The sequence below is a fragment of the Eufriesea mexicana genome, unplaced genomic scaffold (genome assembly GCF_001483705.2).
Source record: "Eufriesea mexicana isolate 0111107269 unplaced genomic scaffold, ASM148370v2 scaffold23325, whole genome shotgun sequence".
Lineage (NCBI taxonomy): Eukaryota > Metazoa > Arthropoda > Insecta > Hymenoptera > Apidae > Eufriesea > Eufriesea mexicana.
Genome location: NW_016930386.1, coordinates 11,349 through 24,550, shown reverse-complemented (window position 1 = coordinate 24,550; position 13,202 = coordinate 11,349). Strand labels below are relative to the sequence as shown.

Sequence of the window (13,202 nt, the reverse complement as noted above, 5' to 3'; positions counted from 1 at the left end):
GCTCGGGGCAGTGACGGGCGAGCGAGCAACGGCTGTCTAGAGGATGAGTAACCATAACCTTTTGACTGCAATGGGCGCACATATGCGCCCAGTACAAACCGCCGATATAGACTATGGGCGCACATGTGCGCTGGCCGATGACTTCGATCATTTACTGCTGTCTTACTGTATTTGTCCAGAAATTATTTTATCGTATCCGTGCAACACTCTCAGAAACAACATACCTTGTTGCTTATCAATAAGAAAAAATAAAATCTCGTTTATTTCGTCAGTTAATCACTATATCTTAAATTCGTTTCATCTGTTCCCAGACAAATGTTATTGTCGGCGATGCTTATGTTTTATTAGTTTTCCTTGACCGTCCGAAGATATACACGAGGTTTAGTTAAGTGCACACAGACCGTAGGCACTTAAATTGGCGACGGTGAAACTCGATAATGGACCCAGCATGTGGGCCGAGTTTTCTGCTCTGAGCTCGAGTTTTCTGCGACCGGAGAAATTTATGACAGGGCCTGCGGAATCTCAGCCTCGAGACTTTCAGCCCTCGTAATGTTTCGCACAATAAATAAACGCAAGGATTATAGTGTTTTTTCCAGTTACTTTCCATTTTTCCGAACCAACAAATTAGGAAACAGTGTTCCTTATGACGGTTGGACCGAGCTCTAGAGGTTTATTTGATGTTTGTCCGTGGAGTGTGCAGTATCACCCCAAAAGTAAAAAAGTTAAAAGGTAATACCCAAGAAATGTGTAGCAGTTTTGAGAAATTGGTTACAAGAGAAGACAGTGATCTGGATGAAGTCTCAGATTCGACTAAAGATTACGAAATAGACGAAACGCGCCAAGGTAATCTACCGTCTTTTGATTCAGGAAATGTGCAAATTAATAATGGGGTAATTACCTGTGGAAGGATAAATAAACGACAAAGGATACTGAGTTCTTCTACGGACGAAGGTGATTTAGAGAATTCGGATTCAAATGAAATATTTTCAACGCTATCATGGTCGAAGACCAATTTCAATCCCATGAGACATGCATTTGACAACCAAAATTCTGGAATGTATGTCAGCATTCAACTCAGGAATCTACACCATTGGACGCTTTCCAATATTCCTTTTCAGAACAATTAGTGTCTGATATTGTAGAGGAAACGAACAATTATGTCACATATGCGAAAGGAAATACTTCGCCTAAAACACGTTCCCGGATTAATTCCTGGAAACCCACATCAACATGTGAAATGTATGGATTTTTGGCCATCATGATGTTAATGCCGTGAACGAAGAAATTAACGCTAAATGAGTAGTGGTCGACTGACGAATTGATAAAAACCATCATTTTTCGCAAAATTATGGCACGAGACAGATTTATGATTTTATTACAAATGCTACATTTTAATAACAACGTAAGAAAGCGATGACCCATTATATAAAATACGGCTCATAATTGATGCACTCAAGAGCTCTTTCTCGCAATCGTTTTATCCATACAAAGATCTGTGTATTGATGAAAGTCTAATGTTATTCAAAGGCCGATGTTATTTCAAACAATTTATCCCTTCCAAAAGAAGCAGATTTGGAATGAAATCATTTATACTTTGCGATTGCACAACAAACTATGTATTAGATTTTATAGTATATACTGGAAGAAATACAGACATTTTGCACAATTTTACAACTATTGGATAAGCGGCAAATGTTGTGATGACACTTTTACGCCCATATCTTGGTAAAGGTCATACAGTGATAACAGACAATTGGTACACAAGTTCACATTTATATAATCTGTTATACACACATCAAACGAATGCCTATGGAACAGTACGCAAGAATAGAAAAGATATGCCCCAAATTAATACAAGTCTAAGAAAAGGAAAATTTGACTACCGGTGCACGGATAATTTATTGGCATTGAAGTGGCGCGACAAGAAAGATATGTGGATGTTATCAACAATCCATGAACCAAAAATGATAGAAACTGGTCGAAGAAATTATGTTACAGGATGGCCGAGGTTAAAACCAGAATGTGTTGTGAATTACAACATGAAGATGGGTGCTGTAGACCGTGTTGATATGGTTTTAAGTACACTGCATTCACACAGAAAATGTTTAAAATGGTAGAAAAAGTTTTTTTTTTTCATTTACTGGACATACCATTATACAATTCTTATGTTTTATACCAAAGTATCACCGGTAATAAACAAAAATATAATGATTTTCAACTATCGGTGATAAAACATATTTTGCAAAAATATCCGCAAAATAGAAAAAGTGCGGGTGGTGGAAAAAGAAACACGGAAAACTTACCATGCCGTCTGACGGAGAGATATTTCCCTTCTAAAACTTTAAATGCAGCAGGTAATGTGAGCAGAAGGAAATGTATTGTCTGCAAAAAACCAGAACCAAAGGAAGGATACCCCATATGAATGCAATAAATGCGATGTTGGATTATGTGTTGACACTTGTTTCGAGATATATCATACGCAGTTAAACTACCAATTTTGTTATTGTAAGTTCTTGTTTACGTATGGTTTGGAGTTCATTTTTAAATTTTCAGTATGCCAATAAATACATTATAATTATCAAATTATGGCGTTTTAAAACTTTACCCTTGATGAATAAACAATATATATTGGAGATAAAAAATATTTAAAACATTAAAAAATATTAATTTTGGAGTGAATAAAGTAACAATAATTGGATTCTGTACTATATTACAATTTAATACACCGCCGAACAGAATCAGATTGCGTGAAAAAGTATTCAGTCCTCAACGATAGCTATTGTCGGCTGCACGCCGTTGACGCGAAGCGATTAATGGCACCCACTAAAGAGAAAGCCTAATGGTCGTATGCGACCAAAACTGCGTTTAATTAGAGTGATATTCAAAGGATTGTCGAGTGCTATTCAAAGGATTGTCGAGTGCTACTCCAAGGAGGTTCCGCGGCCCTGCTAGTGAACGCAGACACCATGGCCCCCGAGGAGGAATTCTCTACGATTTCTACAATGCTTTTAGAAGATATCGAAGCGGTAAGGAGGGCCGCTGCCTGGGATGGTTCAGAGGCAGACAGTGATGATGATTACGTCAGCCCCTTAGCTTATCCCCAGACGTCAAGTAGACTGAGTTGCGATGGGTCCCCCAAGCCAAGGTGTGTATTACCTGCTGCCCCACAACAATTAGAGGAATTGAAAACGGGTCATCGACTCTATAACGAAACGACGATGGACGAAAACCGCAACGACCCTCGCGAGCAAAGCTCACGCGGGGATGATGACAATGATTGTGCGGTAGACCAGATCTCGGAGGCGATGACGGTGAGTCCAAGAGGCTATTCCTCCGTAGAAGGGAGTCCTGACAGCCCGGTGCCCCATGACGCAGTGTTCTTCACGGGCTCGGTAGAGGATTGCGCGGAACGTCTGCTCACTGAAGCTATAGAAGAGCAGACATCAGAAGCTCAGGAGTACAATAGGCTAGTGTGTTGGGTCGCGTATGCGGAGGCCGGCGATGTGCCGCTCAACAGAGTAAACAGGAGGATCCCTACCAGATGGGAGGCACCGGAGGAGAAGCATCTAGAACATAACGCACCTACTAGACTCAGCACGGCCTCGAAGGGAACCGGGTGTATCGAGAGTCGGACGTTCCGACCCCCAGGGAGTAGTAACGGTGCCGAGCAGAAGAAGAAGTCTTCAAGGGGAAAAGGGTTCTTAGCCTTCGGGCAGCTCAACTCGCTAGCCAGATCAAGGATAGCCCAGTTAGGATTATGGGAGTCCTGGCAACAGGGGCTAGGAACCGTCGGTGGGCTGCAGCGGTGGCGCAAGCGTTGCTGAGGCTTGGCGTCAACTCGTCTGAGATCTCGAAATGGGGAAAAGCAAGTTCCCAGCCTACCAGGGAAATCACGAGAGCTGGGCGGCAAGACCGTTGCCAAGTGTATCGAATTGTGGACTAATAATAACGACGATATAGAAAAAGAGGAGGAGCTTGATGTACTAGAGGATGCCTTAACAGATAAGGAGGATGCTGATCCGAAGAAGATCGAGCTTGAGCACCAACGTAGTGAGATAGAGGGAGAACTCACGGCAGGAAGAAGGGAAAGGAGCCTCGTAGTTTCAGCTGCATTCTTAAACACACTGTGGGAGGGGGCAAATAACCATATACTCAAGCCGGCGCTGGCGGCTTCAACGGGATACATAGCGGGTGGACCAGCGGGAGCGGTGGTGGCAGGCGTGTCGAAGCTGGCAGAGAGCTCGTTGCTGGAGGCACCGAAGAGGGTGGAGGTCGTGTCCGGAATCGGAGCCACCACATCGGCCCCGGCTCCGGGAACGAAAAGTGTGGCAGAGAGAGTGTCAGTAAAGACACCGTTGAAGGGGGAGAATACCATCGCTCCGACATCGGCGTCCGCACAGCCGGTGAAGACAGACCAGTACTTCTCCACTTATATGAGGAAGAAGAAGAAGCTACTAACGAATCATCGTTGAACCCAGGAAGTCCGGGGGCAAGCACCGCCTCATCCGGGGTCAAGAGAGCGCTGAAGGTAACAACACGTTCGAAAGGTGCAGGAAGGAAGGGAGGTAGTGGAAGCAGGGAGAGAGCAAGGAGACACCGGCAAGCTCGGGGGGTAAAGGTATTGACTGGAGGACGAGAAGCCAGGGGGATCTTCCCGGGAGGAAATGACGGAAACAGGAGCAGGGAACGATTGAAGTGGGCCGCAATAGGAGTTGATGCCAGTTATACACACGATCGGCTGGTGCGTACTGAGACCTCGACTTTGATCATCGAGGCCTCAACTAGTCCTTCACCCTCAGTCCTAGGTACGATAAATCCAGCGAAAGGAATCTACACCTAGGGATACATGAGTAAGGTACCGCAACTGGCCGCCGGCCTGCAGCGAGCCATAGCAGAGGGGTTAAAGAAGAATTATTAGATTTAGCAGCATTTCAAGATTCAACCCGCGGTGTCGATATAAAAATGCATTAAATTCCATAATGAAAACTTTTGATGTGCCTCTTAACACGTTGAGCCCGGCATCGATATTACTGTACTTTCCGTTTGAGGGCAGAAGCTGGGGAGGGTTCTGGTGTAAGGTGTCCGCCAGAAACCACGATGGAAGTGATGATCCCTATAGCTGCAAAGCCGAGCTGCGCAGTGCGGGAGACTTCGGTGAAGTTGTAGGGCCCGAACCGGCAAGTCCACTTACCTCGCCTCCTCGTTGATGCCCTCGGGGTCCAGTGAGTGGTGTCCCATGCGTTCGCGCATGCCACTGGATGCGAAAGAGGGAGTGGCAACGGGCCATGGAGACCTTCGGTTGGATCTCATATCCATGCCAGACCTGAAGTGGCCCAAGAGAAATGCGCCAATACGGGTATCTCCCCGGGCGATCTCCTTAAGCCTACTAGGGTCCTGCGCGGGTTGACTTCCTCCGCTGGTTGGACCTGTTCATTTTCTTGGTATGCTGATGATCTAAATTCGCACCCAACATCTGCCGCTATATCCGAAATGGACCAGGTACGGCAAAGCTGCGCAATGGCGCCAAAGAGCTTAAGAAACAATAGTTGTACTTTCCGTTTGGCCGGCAACGAGCGAGCAATCGGGAATATTCAGACTGGAGACTGGAGCGACTAGTTAGAAACGAACCGTAGCAGACAAAAGTACACTTTGAAAATACATAGATACTCAGTGCTAACAAATTTTGCTTATTTTTCAAAATATTTCTATAAAACCCAAAATGTCCGCAAGAGAAAGTGATAGTGATGCGTCAAGTGAATTATTTTTATCATCCACACGTCGCCATCGCCGTGTATTACGATTGCTATCGTTGGAAGATAACAGTTCATCAGACCAGGCAATGGACATTGACATAAATGCGAACGAAATTAGTGATGAATATGAATGGTTTGATCCAAAAGGCAATCAGCCAAATTTTGGTCCTTTTACGAGTGCTTGCGGTGCCAAGAAAAGTAATGAGAAAGTGCACAATTGTAGAAGAGTCGAAGATTTTTATGCACTTTTTGTCACTGACGAAATGTTTGAACACATCAGTGAGCAGACAAATCTTTATGCTGTTTAATGCAGAATCGACTCTAGATATTCAGGTAAATGGAAAGCAACAAACAAAAATGAGATAAAACGTTTATTTGGACTGATAATATGGATGGGAATGGTGAAGCTTCCATCCTATCGTCTATATTGGTCCCGGGACCCATTATTTGCTCAAACATTCCCGCAAAAAGTAACGAGCAGAGATAGGTTCGAAGCTCTCATGAAAATGTTGCATTTCGAAGATAATAGACTTTTTGACGCTCGTGATCGTCTATCGAAAATTAAATATCTCATAGACGAGTTGAATAAAAATTTTCAAACATATTACGATCCACCCGAGGCAGTATGCATTGACGAGTCACTGATTCCATTCCGAGGCCGAATTATATTCAGGCAATATATGAAAGAAAAAAAGCATAAATATGGAATAAAAATATTTCAATTGCGTTGTGGACGTGGATATACATGCAATTTTCGTGTTTACACCGGGAAAACACTTGATAAGGAAAATACAACGCCTTCAAACATTGTAATGTCTTTATTTGAGACTTTATTTTATAAAGGTCACACATTATGTACCGATAACTGGTACACCAGTGTCGATTTGGCGAATAAGCTAATAAAGAAAAATACCCATCTAATTGGCACACTTAGAATAAACCGTAAAGGAAACCCAAAGGAAGTACTAACTACTAAATTGAAACGCGGAGAAATGACCGCCAAAGAGAATAATAATGGCATTACAGTGTTGAAGTGGAAAGATAAGAGGGATGTTTTGGCCTTATCTACAAAATATTCAAATGAAATGGTGAATGTAAATACGAAAAGAGGAATTTGCACCAAACCAAAAATCATTGATGAATATAATAAGGCAAAGATACCAATTGATTTATCGGACCAGATGAGTGCCTACAGCAGTCCCTTGAGAAGGGCTACAAAATGGTATAAAAAGTTGGCTTTCGAGCTTTTATTGAATACTGCTATTATAAACGCACTGCTCATGTTTGAAGAAGTAACCGGAAAAAATATATCAGTCACATCATTTCGAGGACAATTGGTGGATTACACAACAATCAGATGAGGAAATTCCCAGGCATATTGAAAAAAAATCTGTTCACCAATTAGAAAAAAAAGAAGGAGACGTTCATAAAATCAGAAGATATTGTTCAGGATGTTATGAAAAAAATTCAACATTATTTGGACGCAAGAAAGCCAGAAATGTGACTAAAAAGGTCATCACGTTTTGTAATAGATGTAAAAACAACCCATATTTCTGTTTAGAGTGTTACAATAAATTTCATTAAAATTACTATACATTTATTTTTTAACTATCGGTCTTAGTTCATTGTCGGTCCCTAGGGACCGACGCCGAGCTCAACGTGTTAATCAATTCCTATATTCTCTACAAATTAGTCAAAAAGCAGAGAAACGATCGGCCACTTAACCACTTACACAATTCCGGAAAATCTTAGTGAAGCAATTGAAGGGAGATTTTCGACAGCAGCAACGACCTTCAACATCGGTCTCCAACTCGGATGAGATTCGGCTCAATGGAAAACTTCACGTAATGCTTTGTGGTACAAAAAGTGATTGTAAAGTTTGTTCCATCCGAAACAAACCAGGTGGAAGACACGAGACCACTTATAATTGTGATACATGTCCATGAAAACCAAGAATGCATCTTGGTCAATGTTTTTCAAATTACCATACCAAAGAAAAATACAGAAATTAAGTTTGGGAAATTACATTGTTAAGGTGTAAATATATATAAACTCTTAAAATATAACGTTTTTATAAGATAATTTATGTATAAGATCATTTTATTTGTACCTGTAAGGCACCCGACACCTTCGCGAAAATGGCTCCGACCTGGCACCTAACTCGGCCAAAAAAGCCGCCGACCGCAAAGGGTTAACCATTACTGCTTATCATTTTTTTGCTATAGAGGAGCCACAGATCAAACAAGCTGGTCCAGCGTGTCCTAAAATCACGAGAAAAATCATGAGAAGAACTTTGAAAACGCGCAAGCAGGACATTACTGCTGTTCTCGAACGTCTGTCCATGGATCCAAGGATCAATCGTTTATACGTCCATACGACCGTCTATGCTATGGTTATTTTCCTTCTATTTCGAGAAGAAATAAAAAAAAAAAAAAAACGGTCTCAGCTACGCGTAATACATAAATTATTGAATATGAGCAATTATTTTATGAAGGGGTATCACGTGGTGGCTGAAAATTTTTTACAAGTATTTCCTTAGCAAGATGATTGTTCGAAAAACAGACATACTTGACTGGCACAATCCGCAGTAACAGAAAATATATTCCTCCGTTTATGAAGCAGAAATTGCAAGAGGGCGCATCTAAGTACGCCCGAAACAACGAAATATTATTATTAGCATACCGGGGAGAAAAATGACAGAAGAAGAATGTTTTACTCTTGTCCACATACGAAAAAGCTCAAAATAAAACAACTACAATTAGAACAAGAAATAAACAGACACAGGTTGAAAAACCAGCAATTATGAGTGAATATAATAAACATATGGGAGGCGTAGACACATCAGACATGACGTTGTATTTGTATTTGGATGAAAGAAGAGCTCTCAAGTATTGGAAGAAAGTAGTTTTCACCTGTATCAGCAAAATACAGACGACGGAACCAAAGCAAGACTTGAATTTATAATCGATATTATTCATTCGATAACCAGAGAATGAATGACAGTAAACAGGATAGCAAACGACAGATCACTGGCTAAAACATCCATAAATGTGCCCCGCATAGGCGTAGAAAAACTTCCAGGAAAACTGGAAAGAGTTTGCGTGGTGTGCAGCAGAAAGGATGGCGGGCCTAAACGAAAATCACGCACAGTTTGCAATAGGTGCAATAAAGGATTGCATGGTGTGCGCATTAGTAGCCACGAATGCTAACTAAATTATTTGGGTGAGTTATAATAACAAAATTTTACACATTTACAATATATAAATATCAATATCTATGTTATTATAACGAAGTATTATGCAAAATTATATCACAAATATATTTATAACAACATAATTTTGTTTCAGCAATATTATATTACCTATAACAATTACGTATTTCGGAAGAAATAATCCGTCCGGCACTTATGTACCTTCGAGTTATTTTTTACGTTTGTTATGTAATACTATTTATCTTGTTACAAAATGTATCGGAAATGCAAAGTATATACTTTGTAATAAATGGTCTATATAAAATTATGACGAAAAGATGACTTTTTCTATGTGCAAATACGTTTTGTAAGAGAAAACTGGACTTTTACTTTCTTTATGATCTTTTATACCTTTGTTATTTATATAATTTTCAATGAATATAGAAAAACTAGTGTCATTGTTTTATTCTCTATTTCGTCTTTAATATACTGCTTTTTGAATCATGTAAATATTGTTTCTTGTTTGGTTTTTATGAGCACTTTCCCGAGCCCTAGTAAAACCGTGAAATTCGACCGGTTATTCTCGCATAAGCACCTCTTTTTCGCCTGGCACTAAAAGGGTTAATAGTGAGAAGACATGTGAGAGTGTAATTGTGAAATATTTATTATATTTCAACGTAATATCTGTGTTTGATAATCTTTGTAATTAAATAAATAATTGTTGTTATTGTTATTAAATTTCATCCACCACTAACAGAACCGACCCGAAGAAGGATGAAAAGGGTGTTTCGGACCCCGCGGATAGAAATCCGGTAAAGTGTACGTACTGTGACAAAACGGGACATAGGGAGAAGCAATGTTTTAAGAAGTAGAAAGTAGATCATAAAGGTTAGGGATCTTGACTAGGCACGAAAGCAGATTCGTTGGACCGGAAGAACAACGAGTTTGCTCCAATGCACCTGTTGAAGGGGTTTAGCGGGGTAAATAAGCCAAAAAAAATTTCGTATTAAGGGAAGAAGAGGTGCTATATACGATAGACTTAGGTAGCGATTATTGCTCAATTGTTAGGGGAAGCATTGCTCGACAACTGAAATTAACAAATAGAAATTCGGTTGAAGATCAGATACGTTACTTTAACAACCTACCGGAGGATTCAATCGTTAGCTTTTCCTCCTTGTCACTTGAACCGGGGGAATAACAGGCTAGACCAGACACGAGTGGATACTCTGAAAGATTCTGTGAAATCTCTTGTGACTCGTAGGACGATTTTCCATATACTATTCTTATTTAAATTAATTAATGGCGTCATTAACTCTTCCGCGCTACTTTCCACTATCAACTTTTATTCGCCTGTTAGATCACTGAGATCATTGCGATCATTCCTGCCATGCAAATATACTTCCAGATACGCCAGTACCGACCCTGTAAACCGAATTTGCGAACTTGCGGAAAAGAGCAGTATCGAGCTAGATTTCTTCACTGGATCGGTCAATTCCTTTTATAAACTAATGTATAATATGTGCGAGTGGAATCTAGTGTGAATCTTGATAAAAAATATTTAGAAGAATATGCCAGAATGAAACACGAGTTAATAAGAGTGAGAGAGAGAGAGAGTGAGAGAGAGAGAGAGAGAAGAGAATTTTCAAGATAGAGTCAATCTTTGGGTTTAAAATAGTTTATTTAGAATTGTCAATATTTAAATATTATTATATAAATATATTAATTTCTTAACTGTTAAAAAACGTGGAAGATATTGTTACTGATTTCTATCCACGGTAAGTCCGGGGTGAAGTATACCCGCACCGCGAATGATTCAACGATATATACGATATTTCCGATAAACTCTTATTGTAGACACGATCAGTGGTGGCGCTAGTGAGTTAAATGGAAGTCATTCCAAGACCGCCGAAATGCTTACCCGTGAAAGGGTTAACCCTTTGCACTCGACGATTTTTCCGTTATAGAAAAATAGTAATTCGAAACCTTTGTACCATAAAAAGTCAACGATATTTTTAAAACGGTAAATAAGAAATGTAATAATAAGTATGCAAATTAAAACGTACATTTATTTTACTTCGATATTCCAAACATCGTTGGGTAATTGTAAATTTCATATATTAATTAAGATCCGTCTTTAGAATTTGATTAAATGGCGACTGATATTTTTTCATTACTTTTCTCCTAGCTACAAAAGCAAATATAGATGACAGAAATTTCATTTCATTTACGGAAACTTATTATTAATAATAGCCATTATCAAGCAACGAAATCTTATTTTGGTATAATGGATAAATATTATCGATAGCGAAGAATATTTCTGCTCTTTCTAACCAATGTTAATCGCGGAATAGCTTCCAGGTTAGTCAACAATCGTCAGTTATTACTCATTGATTGATAATTAGAATTTGTTTATCGGTAACGTAAAACAAATTGCTGAATTTGTACATGTATTTTTATTCGGCAGGAAAAGATAAAAAGAAGTACTATAAAGAAATAGAAGTAGTATAACATATAATATATATAATGTTATTAACAATTAACGATAGTCGACTAAACAAGAAAAAATTTTGCCGTTAATATTGATTACAATACGATACAAAATGATATTGTATAATATAATACTGACACATATTTCTTTGTATTTCTTAATAGAAATTCGTTCGAATACAATGTCTATATGCGCACAGTTTCTATGTTCTATTTTTACAAAACGTTATTTACATAACTACATTTGCATTTTTCCGGAACGTTGTTTTCGTAGCACGAATTTTCTGTACGATTAGACATATTTAAAAAAGAAATCATCCGGAAGCAGTTTTGAATACACAGAGATCGAGAAAACATTTGTCGTTACTGCATTTTGCTGGCTTCCATTGCTCACCTATCTGGGCTCGGCTGTACCGTGACTACGCATTGCAATTCAAATGTACGCGGAACGCGAACAAAAGTGCAAAAGAACATCCGCTAGAGATCAACCTAGGCGATGATGTGATCTTACGAAATTTACGAGAAACGGCAGTACGCGATATGGAATTTTTATACGTATTTCCATTCACGACTAAAAGTACAATTTATACGATATATCCTTTTTTCTATAATTTTGCTCATATAGTTACGAAGTATATTTTGTTTACTTCTCTTTGCACGAGTATGCAGTAACGCTCGATAAGAGTTCCCGTTAGTCACATGCAAAATCAACATTGATAGTGCCATAATTTATCATAGACGCGTATGTAATACTGATTGATATTTTCACGTATTCCTACGTATGAATCCCCTATAGTAAAATAACAGGTCTGATTCGTCCTGAATTTTGTATCCTAAACTTCACAAAGATGAATTACATTCGCATTAAAATTATATAACAGATTTTAACATGCGCAAGATTTGTGTAAAATCTGAAACAAGTTTATAATTTTACTATAAATAAAACAGGTAATTAAATAATATAATTAAATCATAGTGTAATGGGTTAATCGCAAAATTATTAAGAATCGTGTTAATTACTTTCGATTTGGACAAAAAAAAGTACAGTAAAATTATGAAAAGAAAGAATTATCTGTGAAATCAGTCGTGCACGCAAACTTAAAGATGTTTTGTGTTTCACTTGTCATTTGTTACGTCCTGTTAATTGCACAACAACGTCTACCAATATCATTGTACACGTGTATATTTTTCTTGCGTTGCGAATATTCAATTGAGAATAATCAATCACAAAAATAAACAAACGGCTGAAATGAACGCATTCATGCACTAGAGTGTCTGTTCTTTACTTTGTATGTTCTTTCTGCTGTTCAGTTTCTTTCCTCTTCTTCCGAGCAACGTGGCAACTAGTCCGTATTTTATTTTGTATCCAGAGCAACCAGTTAAAATGTCATTGATTGCATAATATTTTGTGAAAATAATGTAAATCTTCGATTATTTCTCAAGTAATTTTTTCATATTAAAAGTTATAATTCGTATAACATGGTATTGATATTCCAGGCACAACTTCAACATCTTGATATCGGCGTTTCTTTCTAGTAACACTTCGCTGCAAACGTTCGCCGTGTTTGTCACTTGTCAGATTTTAGCTGTTAATAGTTTATCGACAATAAAAATAATTTCTTGACTTCTATTTGTTGAGGAAATCTTACCATTTACACGAAACCAAGCCAGACTGTCTGTAAATTATTCACAGTTAAGGTTATCAAACAGTGCGAACGTATTCATAGTTGCTTTAGCAAATTTGCTTTAGTAGATTTTAAGTATATTTTGTA

At 38.8% G+C, this 13,202-nt stretch overlaps 1 pseudogene; it reads left to right on the top strand.

The window, feature by feature from the left end:
- Nucleotides 1–5,719: 5,719 nt before the first annotated feature.
- Nucleotides 5,720–7,114, top strand: LOC108554496 (piggyBac transposable element-derived protein 4-like; annotated as a pseudogene).
- The last annotated feature ends 6,088 nt before the right edge of the window (nt 7,115–13,202 follow it).